General features: G+C 36.7%; 1 protein-coding gene across 2 annotated transcripts in view; it reads right to left on the bottom strand.

Moving 5' to 3' along the window:
- edil3a (EGF-like repeats and discoidin I-like domains 3a) overlaps positions 1 to 12,562 on the bottom strand; it is a 181,204-nt gene that overhangs the window by 29,042 nt on the left and 139,600 nt on the right. The gene's annotated exons all lie outside the window — the stretch shown is intronic.

Below are 12,562 nucleotides of genomic sequence, written 5' to 3'. Positions count from 1 at the left end.
TAGCCTGATGAATGTGTATGAGTAATGTGTTCCAGATCTTGGGAGCTGTTCCACTATTCTTTTTAAGTCATATGTGGAATATGAGAAAGCTAGCACTACAGAAGATCTTAAGACATGATTTGGAACATAGTTTATCGGCCATTTAGAGATTATGAAAGTGCTGTATCATAAAGAGATTTTTTAATAAATGTCATATTTAATTTTAAAGGAAACAAGCAGCTGGTGGAGAGATGCTAAAACTGGTCTAACATCTTGTTTCTTCTTAAATATATTCTCATACTTTATTCATATCTGGACTTATGATACATGAGCCCATTTCCCTCCCTCTACCTCATCCAATTTTCTTCTATTCCTTTTTAGTAATATACTGTATACCCTCCAAATGCTGGTCTACTGCAACTGGCAACACTGAGGACCAATTAGTATTCATATCATCATATTATTTCATGCAGCCATGGAAACATTATGGAGCATAAGGCTTGAGTACACCTCCTTATCCCCTGCTTATTAACAGGTAAGCATGAAGCTAGTTAGAAAATAAGATGCTTAGTTCTATCATTAAGGGTGATAGTTCTATCATGTACTGTCATGCACTGTCACTGATATGGAGTGGGGTAATGAAAAGTAATGAATTAAAATACTCTTGTTACTGTAATTGGAATAGTTTTTCTTCAGGAATTGTACTATATTAAGTAGTTTTCAATGGCTGTGCATTTATTTTCTACCTTGAGTATTCTCTCGAAACCTTAAGTGGTGCTGATTGCAAATAATCATGGGGTCATGGGGGGAAGATGCGGAGGATGCGTCAAGCAGCATTAAAGTTACACCAAAGGATATATCCAATATATATCCAAAGCCACGTCTACAGGAGATTTTTAAAGTCAAGACCAAGAAGGACAATAGCATTCTCAACTGAAGTCAGGCCGGCTTTTCCTTCCTGAGCATGTTAAGATAACAGCATTGAGGAATTCTGCCTCTAATTCTAATACAGCTGGTCAAAAAGACGCAATGGCAGAGCTGCATATGACTCAGAAGAAGCATGTGTTAGCCCTCACCAGTTGGTAGCTGTCGTGCAATAGAGAAGAACTTGATAGCCATGATCACCCACTTAAAATAAAAATATCGTAATGCAGAATGAAAAAGTTGCTCGTCTTTCACAGCCAGAAGATAAAGGCCCATAAAAATGATAAGATTGCAAAATAGCACAGAAACACAGAGTAAGGCTCATCTGTTACTAAAGATCATCACCATACAGTCACTTACAGCAGGGGTACTCAAACTTTTTTTTTGGTAAGGACTGCTTTAACTTTAAAATAAATCCCACAGACTCCCTCAATACACTTTGAAGAACATAATCCAACTCTAAAAATATTAAGTTCATTATTTAAATGATAACTTACAATAATAATTTGGCTATAGAGCACTTTATTCCTGGACTTTCTACTGACAGAACGCATTAAGTCTACATTTTTTTATAGGCCTACTTGTTAAGTTATTGATATTTGGATTAAACCCATTCAATTCAAACAGGCTAATAGCTGTAAAATATTCAATAATAAATATAATTACTTTGACAATGGTGAGTTGTGATTTCCACCACTGTAACAAAAAAAAAAAAAAAAAAAAGGATGAAGGCCCTGACGATGCTTCACTGACCCCACAGAACCATTAATCTATTTAAGATCTTAATTAGTTCTTTACTTGGAACTTTAATATGCAATATGTAATTAAAATAGATGCTCTTTAGCTCCCTTTTAAAGTTGGAAAAATAAATATCATGTTTATTTACATTACTCAAGAAATGAGGCATAAAAAAGCCTTCTGCTCAAGATGTTAGTGAGTAATATGAGCTGAATCAGTGCTGAACCAATTGCGAAGTTGCACAGCGTGTGTACATTAAAAAAAAAGTAAAAAAAAAAAAAAATTACATTTCCAATTTAACAGAATCAAACCCACAAAGCAAGAGCGCAGAATTTAGACTTGCTAGCAGTGCTTAGGCAAGATTAGCCTGGTGATTCTGCACTGTCTGGCAGCATCTTCATTATGTGGTTAAGTGTTAATGCGCATATTTGACTAATCAGCTCTCACCATCTGGAAGTGCAGATCACTCAGATTAGGCTTCTGAGAAATACCCCATCATATCTAGAAGTATCTAGCAGAGGAGGTGTCACCTTTGATCTTGTTCTCTTTTTGGCTAGTTGCAAAAAGGCTTTAGAAAGAAATAAAAGCAATTTCTGTCTCTGTCTTGCTCAGAAGATCATAGTAACGGGGTTAGTAATAGAAATGCTGCTCTAAACAAGATAAATATGCCTTGATGGATTAGCTTTTATGCCACAAAAAAACAAGCCTCTTTGTCACATAAAGGCGAGAACACAGAAGTTAAACATCAGAGAACTGGGCCGAAGTAACGTTTCAATATTCATGGCTCAAGGAGTAGAGTCAATAAAGTTAGCTGTGAAAAATCTTTACAGTCTAACATAAAAAGGAAACAGAGTATACCACTTAGAGCCTTAAAGAATGGAACAGGCATGTCCATATTTTGAACAGCTGTGTAAAAAGAAAAGAAAAGAAAAGAAAAGAAAAGAAAAATGTCCTTCACTTTCATTACCTTCAGATGATAAGTGTTTAATATCCATTCCAGTAATGAATACTAAAAAAGGCTTTAACAGGCAAACCCAGTATAAAAAAAAGCAAAAGATGTCTCAGCAGAAGCATGTGTTAGCTCTCACACTCCCGGTTGATATCTTTTGTATGATAGAGAAGAACTAGATAGTGTATGGGAACTGGCAAACACACTCACACACACACATACACACACACACACACACATACAATATGGCCAAAGGTTTGTGGACACCGGACTGTAATTTAAATGTGCTTATCGAACATCCCATTCCAGGTTTTGTCCCCCTTTAGCCCATTCAGCCACAAGAGCATTAGTGAGGTTTGGGCACTGATGGTGTTTGAGGAGGCCTGGGGTGCAGTCAGTGTTCCTATTCATCCAAAGGTGTTCAGTGGGGTTGAGGTCAGGGCTCTGTGCAGGCCACTTGAGTTCCTCTACACCAGTCTTGGCAAACTATGTCTTTATGGAGCTCTGTTTGTGAACATGACTATTGTCGTGCTGGAACAGGTTTGGGCCTCAGTTCCAGTGAAGCGAAATTGTAATGTAACAGCATACAAAGACATCCTTTACAATTGTGTGCTTCCAACTTTCCGGCAACAGTTTGGGGAAGAACCACATAGAGCACATCAGTGTGATGGTCAGTTGTCCACTAACTTTTGGGCATGCTGTGTGCGTGTGTGTGTTTATACACTAAGACAATAATTATATTAATGTGTTCATTGTAATATAGTACCATTTCTATAGTAACAGCTCATTCACAGGGACTTGCATGGTGGATACATCCTCTATGAACAATAATAAACAGATTTAAAAATGTGTTGTTATTTAACAAAGAAAAAAAACTATAATTGTTAATATGCTCAGGTTTTCTGCAAGGAGATGTTTATTTAACATTTAGGAAAGGAGTCTCAGGTGTCAGCCCTTTGTAAGTTTTCCACCACAGTTAGGTCTTCAGGGCAGAGGACTTCCTGGTCTCTCAGTCACATGACAACACGCTGTGTTTTTTTTTCCGTCTTATTCTAACTTTAAAAGAGAGAAAAGAGAGGCTGATGGAATGACTGTTTAGATCTTTTATAATGCAAATGATAACAGGAATCTTATTACATGTTATTACATCTTATTAACCTGTCTTGTAGATGTTCTGCAACATTAAGTGTAACTATAAATGGTTAAAAAGTATAATGTGTCACTTATTAATAAATAAAAATCTTTAAAAATTACTGTGGTATAAGGGCAATGAAACACTTAGACATGCTGTTGTTGGAAAATAATCACCTTCAGGGTCATAATGGTCCTCTGTTTTGCAGTGGGCCACATCACACCACACCGTCATTGATTATTTTCCTATAACAGCACAACCTATTGTGTTTTATTCCTTATGTAACACAGAAACACATACTGGTGCTGTATAGTAAGGCTCATCTATTACACGTCATCACCTACAGTAGTAATTAAACAGGGCAAACATCAAACTAATCAAAAGGGTTTTTTTGCATTTAAATGAGGTTTAGAAAACCACAAAGCACTATAATTAGTGCAAACACAGCACTTTTGGGCTACAATACGTCCCGTAACTACTGCTCTATTTGTGATTTATGAGACATTTTATATACAGCAGCTGTCAATCAACATAGGGTATGAAAAGATAATTAGACAGCCCAAGATGTAACACTGTCAGTCCCGGTATCTCTAATAAACATTAAAAAAAAAAAAAAAAAAAAAAAGAAAAAAAAGATGACACTGGGTGTCAAATATGAGCTTTGACTAAATGTGATGAAACCTTGAGGGCTCTGAAGCTGCCACCTGAATGGACTGCTTAAGAGTCATCGATTCAGAAGCAGTCAAACTCTTCTGGCAGGAATCATTTCATGAAACAAATATCTGTTACAGTTCCTCTTTATGGGCTCTTACTTTCTTATTCACTTAACACTGTAGTGTAGCACACTTTAACTAGCAATAATAAACTAGAACACAAAGTAAGACAAGTTTTAAAGGTTCAAAGATTAATTGTTCTCTCATTTAAGTACATTATGCAATTAAAAGTGATCCAGAGTTCAAATGAACGCTTCCTCGCAATTAACGGCAGAAACACAGGAAATCACAAGTGAGGTCACCAAGGGCTTTCTCTACACAATGTACACAAAAAGGAAAACAAGCAAACTTGGGAAAGCTTTTTTTTTTTCAAACTTAAAGGGGATAACAACCTGCAGAGACAGCATGAGACAGACCCAAGCAAGCGAGATAAATCACCACCTCACACTTGCTTAAAGGAGAAACAGAACTACTAGATTGTTTTGGAGCTGTGAGTAATTTGTTATGACATATTATGCCACAGTGATGTTGAATTCTTGAATCTGATTGGTCAGAAGGTGTTCATTCATTTTCTCTAACAGCAGCTCTGACAATAGTGCCAGCTGTAATTCAAACCACAGGTTTATATTAATGCTTGTTCTAATACTTTATCATTTCTATGGCAGATGCTTCACATAATAAATGGATTAAAAATGACTTGGTATTTAACAAAGATGTATAATCATAGAAATCGTGATGCGTTCTGTAAGATATTTAAATAATATTTATGAAAGGAGTCTCAGGTGTCAGCATGTTGTAGTTTTCCTTCAGGACAGAGGGCTTTGCAAAGAGAAAAAAAGAAATGCTGGAGAGGGAACAACTGTTTACAGCTGCTCTAACGTAAGTTATAAGAGGAACTAACTTGTCTTACAGATGTTTCACAACATTAACTGTAACTATAAATGGTTACTAATATGACGTGTCGCTCTTTAATAAATGAAAAAATTGTAATCTTGACAAATTGTTATGGTATAAGGGGAATAAAACAATTGGAATGTGCAGTTATTAGAAAATAATCAACTTCCTGGTGGTGACTGTAACTGCTCCATGCCACCCCATTCTTTATTAGTCATTATTTTCCTATAACGGCATACCGCATCATATTTATTTCTTACTTAAGCCACACTTGTCAATCGGATTTATTAACACAAGAATGGGTGTTGTTTGCTTGATTTTAAAAGAGGTTGTGATCTATATATCATAGAAAACATGGCTTATTTTATTGGCATATGACTGTTTAATGGGGAGCCGATGTACAAACTAAATGACACAGCTTTACTCTTTATTTAGGTTGCTGTGTAGGTCACTGCATTCAGTGATGAAGAACAAGCAGCACTGAAGGTAGCATCAGGTACAGAAGACAGCAGTGGAAAGTGGGGCATAATCTTTGTTAGCTGTGGAAAAAAGTCATGGGGCAGAATAATGACCACCTGATGACTAAACAGCTCTGATAATGAATAGGTTAAGAAGGTGAAAGGGTCTAGAGGGAACAACAGTAGGAAGCCCTGAGCTCTATAATTGTAGAAAAAGTACTTGATTTGAAGGGTCATTTAGAGAACCAGGAGTTTCCTTTTTTGGAATGTCCAGCTTTTTTCCGAGAATCATCCACTTTTTAGTGCTGCCAATTTTTCAGAGATTTGATTTTCCAAAGGTGTTTCTGTGTAAAATTATAATTTACTAACAGTCTATGCAGGCTTGGGTATGTCAAATGAGCAAAATACACTTATTGTGTGCTTTAATTTTCTGTTTATACAACAATTAGTTCTGGTTCGCTAATTTGATTGGTTGAGCAGCGTTCAAAGAGTGCCTATATTTCCTATAACGACATTTCACTGTGTATATCACGCCACTCATCTGTGTTTGCCACATAAAATTCCACTTCTTAGCTCAAAACGGTTACCACAGTAGAGTTAGCAACATCATCAGCGGACATGGCAAACAATACTTTTCACTGTTGGCTTAAAATATGAAAGCTCGTCAGTTGAAGATGAAAAGGAAGCAGAGACACCCATTTTATCGGAAGCACCTTTAACGGAATGTACAAATCAATGTGAGCTAGCTAGCCAGCTAGCCAATGTGTTATAAAGTGAGTGTGGTTCCTCCAGGAGCTATTTCTGCTAGTGGAGCAAAAATAACCAGAACCATATTGTGTTCAAAATGTCACTTACTCGATATTAATTTCTTGTTTATAGAACTGTTGTATAAAATCAATATTGCATGGGCAAGAGTGCGGTTATACTTAATATAATTAATAATAATAATAATTAGCTGCGGCAAATCACAGCCATGTCGATATTCAGTATAACCGCATTCTTGCCCATGCAATATTGCTTAATTGTATTATATACTAAACAGTGATTGATATGTCCTGATATTATACTTAATGCATAACTATGTCTGCATGTGGAAAATTTCAAGGAAGGACACTAAAGATTTTATCCCATTCTTGGATGTAGTTATTTTTGGCTGTGATGAGATGGCTCAGAGTGATGTTGGGGAACATAGCACCCTAATGAAAATTTTAGGTAAGACTGATTATTTATTGTTCACACTGATGTTACAGGTTATTGTCCTAAGCTTGTAACATTAATAATTCACTTCAACTCTTTGTAACTCTTTCAACTCCAAGCCCTGTAAAATAATTCACTTCAACTCTTTGTAACTCTTTCAACTCCAAGCCCTGTAAAATAATTAAATCAGATGTAGACCCTTTTCCTGTGTGTTATAGAATATTAACTGAAATCACAAAGATTCCTGATGAAAATACTGTTAATAAAACTTCACAAAATAATAATGGATAATAATCACAAATTCCATACAGCTATAGTGGTCTGATACTAGTGGCATTTTAAGCATCACACTGAGAGGAAAAGAAAGTTCAAATGTGTCTACACACACACACACACACACACTTCAGCAGTGTGCTGATGTGTGCATCCGTGACAGGATGGAGTTCACTGAGGCAAAATATCCACAGGCCAATCGATAGTGCTGAAGCTTTCGGAACCTAATCTGACCCTCTAGCTATACTCCTGGGGTGATGCTGAGCCAGTCGTGCCTCACCGAAGCAGATCCTGGGCACTGGTGCAGCTCACAGGCTCCTGTTAAAGAGCTCACAAATACACTCCAGGTGAGTGTCTTTGTTCTGTGAGTCACCCTGAGGCCATATAAAATACAATTAGTAAAGAGGGCACTTGTACATTCTGAGAGCAAAAGTGCAAGGCTCAAGCCCCCTCTGGGGGTCAATCTGTGTATGCCTGGTGTGCTTTATCTAAGGAACAAAACACACTTCCAAAAAGAAATAGCTTCACATGATTTTTAAGCAGTTTGTCTGAAGTGTACCTGTGTGAACTGTTACTATAGAACAAATAACATATTAGAACAAGCACACTGACGTTATAGAAAGTTAATTAACATCTTCTGACCATTCAGAATTTAGCCATTAAACAGCACTGTAGTATGAGTAAGGAATAAAACACAATGGGCCATGATGTTAGAGGAAAACAATCAGAACTCATCAGTGTGTTTAACATCTCTGTGCATGAAATGGCTTAACATCTGGGACTTTTGCACGTGATACAGTACTTGACTATTGATATGGCCATGATATTTCCAATAATGGAATTTTCATCTATCAAGGTTTTTGTATAGCATAGCGTTCTTGGCTGACTGCTGCTGTGACTGTGGCACGGTCTTGTGTAATGAAAGAGGCCTGGGAACCAGTGGCATCCTCTAGCCTACTAGGTGAATTTGTTGTCCAGATGCAGGCAAAATGGGAGAAATGCCTGCCTTTGCACTCTGGAGCAAAATGGGAGAAATGCCTGCCTTTGCACTCTCCCCCATAGACAACTTTCCATGACTCCATCTAGCATGGTTGCTTGCTGTGGGTCCACAGATCATCTAACTGGCTTTGGCTAGAATCCACACACTAAACAGTAGGGCCTATTCTTCCAGTCTTGCTAGCAGAAGGGACTAAATCACTAGGATGTCCACTCATATGTAATAAGATACAACCATCACCATCACAACTATCACAATCAAATTGACACATGAAAGGAAACATGCTTAACTAAAAAGAGAACTTCATAAACTTGATAAAACAATAATATTGGACAGTAAAAAAAAGTTGAGAATAATAATATATAATAATAGATAGAGTGCTAAGCTAGCAGGAAAAAACACTTACATGCAGCATTGCTAAATTATATCCATCGTGCAAGGGCGACAGTCACAGAAGGCCTTTGGGAAACTAAAGATATACAGCACAGATCCAGAAGCAGGCCCACTGCTATAAATCAGTTCCTGCTGTGCTGAGGTAGGCTTGATTGGTTTTATCTGAATGGCAAATAAGCCAGGTTTGCTGACAACAAACTCCTTATCAATATGTGAATGTTATTATCCTTGTGGCAAAATGTTTCCATGCTGATAATTTTTGAACTAAATTCTAAAATGATAGTTCAATAAAGGGATAAAAAGAGACATGTGGACCTGCAAGTCTCCAGCTGTTAACCAAGAACATGAGTTATACCAAAAAACCTCACACGTCAAAATGTCAAGTATGAAAATCCCTTAAATTTATGAAAGGTGTTTCTGTTTTAATAGGATGAACGTTGATTTTTTTTTTAAACTTGAATATCCTATTTTTATTACAAAATAGGATCAGAAAATAAGGTAGCAATAAACAGATTAATCAAGGGTTAAAACTGATGCTTTGTTTCTCTTTCTTCTGAAAGTGTAGGTACCATCCATTTTCCATACAGCTTATCCTACACAGGGTTGCAGGGTAGCCTGGAGCCTGTCCCAGGGGACTCAGGCAACCCATCGCAGGGCACAACCACACACAATTAGAAAATGCCAGTCAGTCTACAAGACATGTCTTTGGACTGGGGAGGAAACCCCTGAAGCACAAGGAGAACATGCAAACTCCATGCACACAGGGCGGAGATGGGATTCAAACCTTCAGTCCCGGAGTTGTGAGGCAACAGTGCTAACCACTAAGCTACTGCACCCCTGAAAGTGTAGTTACAGTTTACATAAAGTCAATTTAACAAGCAGGATTTCGGAGAGCCGAGCTCAGTCCTTAAACATTTCACCTTCTAAGTCAGTGTGCTAAAAAAAGGAAGACTACACTCTTGACAGTTGCATCTGGCAACATTGCTTAAACAGCTCCAAGTAACTCACATGGTGCTAATTTACACCTGGTATTAGTTAGCAGAGAAAATCAAATGCAAAACTCGCTTCTGCTAATTGTCCAAACTTTAGTATTTGTTTCACTTCCCCTTTTTACGATTAGCTGCAATAATAATAATAATAATAATAACAATAATAATAACTTCATGGAGATAAACTGCTCAGTGATTGCGCAACATTCAGAAAGGACAGCAAATCAATGGAAGATTGGCTTGTATCTGTCAAAAAGCAACATTTTTTCTAAAATCACATTGGTCACTCATAAGAGGTAATTAATATTCAAACAGAATTTAAAATGCATGTAAAATGTGAATGAGGATTTGATGAACATTAACACTTGTTGATCCGCTGCCCCGCACCTGCCCTTATAGACAATATGCCACTGGGAGAAGTGTACTTTGTGTGTTGCTGCCTGGGGTTTGAATTACACGTTGAGCCTATTATGGCAGTTTCAAACATAATACGTAACGTAGAGAATGTGGGTGCAAATGGCATCGTACAGCTGGCCCATGAGCCAAAGTGCTTCATTCTACTACATGGAGGAAAAGTACACTGTGCTCCACATGGCTGAGTTATCTCTGAGAAGCTTGCTGTCTCTGGTGTATTTTTTTCTTTAGCCTCTGCAGCAATGCAGTTGTCTTGATTAATTGGAATACTTAATTTGTCATTAAGCTTGATTAATTCAATTAATCTATCAAGCCTGTAGTCATTCTGTAACGTCAGTGATAATCGATTATTCACCATGGTAACCGGAGTAGAAATGACATTTAGAGTATCTACATCTCTGCTTCACACTCTTACATTTTCATGACTGTGAAAGAATTTCCACCAGCTGTGCTGGTACAATATTCTGCTACTTGTTATCGTGTTATCATTTATTTAGAATATAGACATGTTGATGGACCAAATAGGGAATGTCATGTTAAACTCAGCAAATGTCTTTGCATTGTAAAATCACGAGTCAGCTCTTAAAGTTTTTGTGTTAGAGTCCTTGTTGAAGACTAATCAATAAGTCTCAATTTAGCCAAGAGACAGTTTAGCTGGGAAGATGAAATAGTTCAATAACTTTTTTTTTTCTGTAACAAAATAATCTAGCAGGAGGCAACAATATAAATGCCACATTAGAGTGCATTAGATTGTCAACTGAAAGCTAACACTGATCATCAAAGTTGCGGAAGAGAAGAATGTCCATGTCGCGGTTAGCTTTTATGCTTTTATGGTAACTGGTTTTATTTTTGCTGGTTGTGTTTGGTTATGTATTTCATTAGGGCTAGGTAACTGTTCTACTACTACTACATGAAAACAATAAAATACAATATGCTCCACAGGGCAAAGTTTAGTTAAACCTAGACAGGGATTTTTTTTTTTATGCAGATCTAATCATATCGTGATTACTGCAGATATCTGTGCAAGCTTAAATAGCAATGCCCATGTTTTCAATTCAAGAAGCTTCTAAATACTGCAATTTCTTGGGATTTATAGCACTTGATAGCAGCCTGGTTAAATGTGATTAGTTATTTTAATGAACACTGACTGAGCAGCCTAACAAAGCCTCTTTGCCATTGTAGATAAAGGATTTACCAGCCCTTTGACGGAAAAAATTAAACAGCAAATGCCTTACCTGTCCAGTTTAGTACTCTCTTATACACGGTTCTGCTGGGAGGTGTCTGATCAGAGCAGCATAGAAGCCATAAAAGTATTCCCAGAGGACAGTGTTAAGAGCTTTTTGCTGTTGTTTATTCCACTTGACCTTTAATTACATGCAAAAATCAGCCTTGGTGACTATTTGAACAACAATTTTACTTCAAGTGCTACTGCTTTACCTTAAATAGCAACTCCCGAAGTTTTTTCCTGTTGTCAAGCACCTATGTTCAAACACCTTTTACCTCTCTGGCTGCTGAACATCTTGACATAACTGGGGATGTCTTCCAGAGAAAGAAGCTCCAGGTTATTTATTTGTGAAAAGAAGATTGAAATGTGTGTTGTGATCATTTTCACAGGGAATACTCAGTTGATTGTGTTTTTCCCCCTCAACAAAACTTGACATCTTTGGCTGTTTCCTATAACACAGCCTGTGCTGCCTGTTTCGCATGTTTGACCTGGCGTAGTTTAATGTGAGATGATGGTACTCTGTAGTAGTAGTAGTATTAGTAGTAGAATTAAAAGCTTATTGAAACATTATAACCAGCACTTCTTTACAATGTATACTATAATAAACACTCCTTTCAGACGATGCAGGAAAAGGGGCTTTGTGTGCAATAAGCTAAGCTTTCTATCAAGCTTATAAACTTTATCTGATCATATACAGCAGTAATACTTATTTCTAATAATTTCATATTCCACAGACAATTTACAATATATTTACTCACAGTGAAAAATTGCTAAAATGAAGTTCTGTGATGCAGGGAATGGTGAGTGCCGATGGTAGCAGGTCGTGGGCAGCGTGAAATAAATTGTGTGAATTGAACAAGATTTCACTTTAAATTAATTCACAACTTAAGTCTAAAATAATAATTACCCAAAATATAAATATATAAATTAGAAACTTAATTTATATGTTTGTAGTGGAAAGTTGGCAAAATTAATACATTTTACTGTATGTATGCATGTTTGTACATATGTATGTGTGTATGTATGTATGTATGTATGTATGTATGTTTGTACATATATATGTGTGTATGTATGTATGTTTGTACATATGTATATGTGTATGTATGTATGCATGCATGTATGTATGTATGTATGTATGTATGTACATATGTATGTGAGTATGTATGTGAACGAGAAACATAATAAATCAACACTAATAATAATATTATAACATGCCTATACATTGTAGATATATTGTAGATATACTAGTATGTTGTGGAACAGCCAGTGGGGTTTCATAATGTCAGG

This window comes from Pangasianodon hypophthalmus, chromosome 24 (genome assembly GCF_027358585.1).
Source record: "Pangasianodon hypophthalmus isolate fPanHyp1 chromosome 24, fPanHyp1.pri, whole genome shotgun sequence".
In the NCBI taxonomy this organism is placed as follows: domain Eukaryota; kingdom Metazoa; phylum Chordata; class Actinopteri; order Siluriformes; family Pangasiidae; genus Pangasianodon; species Pangasianodon hypophthalmus.
Note: the sequence above shows the minus strand (reverse complement) of the source record. Positions and strands in the feature narration are given on the sequence as shown.